Consider the following 3,669-nt stretch of genomic DNA (forward strand, 5'->3'; position numbering starts at 1 on the left):
ATTGGGCTGACCTTCCAAATTACCCAGTGACCCATCCCATATTATATTGGGCTGATCTTCCAAATGCCCAATGATCCAACCCTAATCATGTTGGCAATAAATACCCAATGACCCAACCCAAATGATATTGGATAGATACCCGACCCAAATCATATTGTCATTGGGCTGAAATTATCCAGTGATCCATCCCATACATTGGCATTGGGCTTATCTTCCAAATGCCCAATGATCCAACCAAAATAATGTTGGCAATAAATACCTAATGACCCAACCCAAATCATATTGGATAATACCCGACCCAAATTGTATTATCTTTGGTTTGATCTTCCAATTCACCTAGTGACCCATCCCATTATATTGGAATTGGGCTGATCTTCCAAATGCCCAATTATCTAACCCAAATCATGTTGGCAATAAATACCCAATGACCAAGCCCAAATCATATTGGATAGATACCCGACCAAAATCATATTGTCGTTGGGCTGATCTTCCAAATCACCTAGTGACCCATCCCATATAATATTGGATTTGGGCAGATCTACGAAATGGTCAATGACCCAACCCAAATCATATTGGCAACGGGACGATCTTCCAAATACCCAATGACCCAACCAAAATCATATTGGCAACGGGACTCCAAATACCCATTGACCCAACCCAAATCATATTGGCAACGGGACGATCTTCCAAATACCCAATGACCCAACCCAAATCATATTGGCAACGGGACGATCTTCCAAATACCCAATGACCCAACCCAAATCATATTGGCAACGGGACTCCAAATACCCAATGACCCAACCCAAATCATATTGGCAACGGGACTATCTTCCAAATACCCAATGACCCAACCCAAATCATATTGGCAACGGGACGATCTTCCAAATACCCAATGACCCAACCCAAATCATATTGGATAGTACCCGACCCAAATCATATTTTTATTGGGTTGATCTTTCAAATATGAAATCACCCGACCAGCACATTGTTATTGGCATGATTTTCCAAATACCCAATGAATCATGAACCAACACACACACACACACACACACACACACACACACACACAACACTCATTGGAGTTGTATATCGCCCTATAGTGTTTATACATGTGTAATATATATATATATATATATGTATATTTATATTTAATTTGTATATTAAAAAAAATATATATATAACTGTTATATAAAGTTGTGTGCACTCTCTTCTAAGAAGGGTTATTGTATATGAAACTTTCAATGATTTTATATATATATATATATATATATATATATATATATATATATATATATATATATATATATATATATATATATATATATATATATATATATTACACATACATTCTCGTTTGATAGGGTATCTATGTACGTAACAAATGCTGTCCAATTGTTTTGTTTGTTTTTTAGCATTTTTTTTTTCTTGCGCGTGCCCTACTCATGCGTGTCAATGAGGCACGAGTTGCCCTGGCAGTAAGACAATGTTGTGCTGTGTTGCAATGACTGCTTTCCTTTGTAATGGGCACAGGGTGACTGTAGGAGGATGGTGACACCCCCGGCCCTTGCTGTCCATGTGTCGGTGGCGACAGCTTGCACTGGTCAGTGGATGGAGGGCTCTGCTCTTCTCCAATAGGCAGAGTGTCAAAGGTGACGCGTGAAGACTCCAAAAGCCAACAGCTGCCAGCTGGACAGTTGAATTTCTCCAGAGCTTCCAGCAAACTCGTCCATCTACCAATACATCTACATCTGTCGCTGCAAAAGTCACATAATGGAGAGAGGGAGGGCAGGAGGGGTGGACATATATATTTCTTACCCCCCCCCCCCCATTTTTTTTCTATTTTTCTAAATAAGATAATTAAAAGGCTTAAAAAATGTACCTGCAATTTAGTACAAAAGCCAATCAAGTAAAAACCAATGTCCATCAACAATCAACAGCTCCAAAAAAAACAATATACACAGTGCAATGACAGGCTGAATCATTAGACGAGCCGATCAGAGTTAAGAAGGATCATTTTCGATATATGGGGGAGATGGGGGACCCCCAGACCTGGCACACCTTATAGAAGACAATGGCCAGTGAGGCTTAGGCCCAGGATGGGGACTGTAGGCAGCCTGGGCTAAAATGGAGCACATCAGGGTATTAGTAGATGCAGCATCTGCTCATATTCTCATAGTGGTCGATATTTTTCATTCACACTCGTGTCTTTCTGCTTTGCAAGAGGGGAAAATTACACTTTTGTTAAGGTTCATTCAAGCGGCCTTCATGTGGGTGTCTGTCCTTTCTATCCAACGATTAGTTCACTAACTAAAAAAACAGCATCGCCTACTTATCTGGCCAGAAAGAAAGCCTCGCAGCCATTGCTACATAGATAAAATGATGCTTGATAAGCCTTGTTTGCCATTCGAACCCATTGTTGTGGCTCAGGATATCTGCCCTGCGGGGGAAAAAATGTTCATAGATATGCCATCCCTTCCTTATAGAGCATCAGCTCTTCTTAATACCTGGCTCTTTCTATATAATCCATACTTATACTGAATAGCTGAGACAATTCAATAAAATGGGCACGATTTATTATTGATAGGGTTTTAACTTCTTTATTCATCTCTCTTTCATTTCCACTCTCCCTTTATATATATATATATATATATATATATATATATATATATATATATATATATATATATATATATATATATATATATATATATGTGTGTGTGTGTGTGTGTGTATCTATCTATATATCTATATGTGTATCTATCTATCTATCTATCTATCTATCTATCTATCTATCTATCTATCTATCTATCTCTCTCTCTCTCTCTATATCTGTCTGTCTATCTATCTATCTATCTATCTATCTATCTATCTATCTATCTATCTATCTATCTCTCTCTCTCTCTATATCTGTCTGTCTATCTATCTATCTATCTATCTATCTATATATATAAATATATATAAATATATCTATATATATATATATATATATATCTATATGTCTATCTATCTATCTATCTATCTATCTATATAATATATATATATAAATCTATCTATCTATCTATCTATCTATCTATCTATCTATCTATCTATCTATCTATCTATCTATCTATCTATCGACACACACACACACACACACACACACACACACACACACACACACACACACACACACACACACACACATATATATATATATATATATATATATATATATATATATATATATATATATATATATATTATCACAGCTATTACTAACACGACTACAACAAGTCGTAGATGTGTGTACGTGTGTGTTTTGCCTATGTGTTACAATGAAGAATGTATGCATGTATTATTTGTTCGTTTTTGTTACAGGGGATGTGTGCATTAATTAAATTCATATTTAATTGAAGCAGATCGTATAATATCATAACTAACACTATGATTATATCAGTGAGTGGGGTGTGTGACGTGTTCGTGCCTCTGTTTGTGTGTCTGCATGGTCTACTGTGAAAACTCCTACAATGTACACTCTAATATATATATATATACATTAGATTGTGGGAGTTTTCACAGTAGACCATGCAATCCAGTGTGTGTCTTTGTCTAGTTTTTGTGTGTTTGCATGGTCTACTGTGAAAACTCCTACAATGTACACTTTAATATATATATACATTAGATTGTGGG

This window comes from Rana temporaria, chromosome 3, assembly GCF_905171775.1.
Source record: "Rana temporaria chromosome 3, aRanTem1.1, whole genome shotgun sequence".
Classification (NCBI taxonomy): domain Eukaryota; kingdom Metazoa; phylum Chordata; class Amphibia; order Anura; family Ranidae; genus Rana; species Rana temporaria.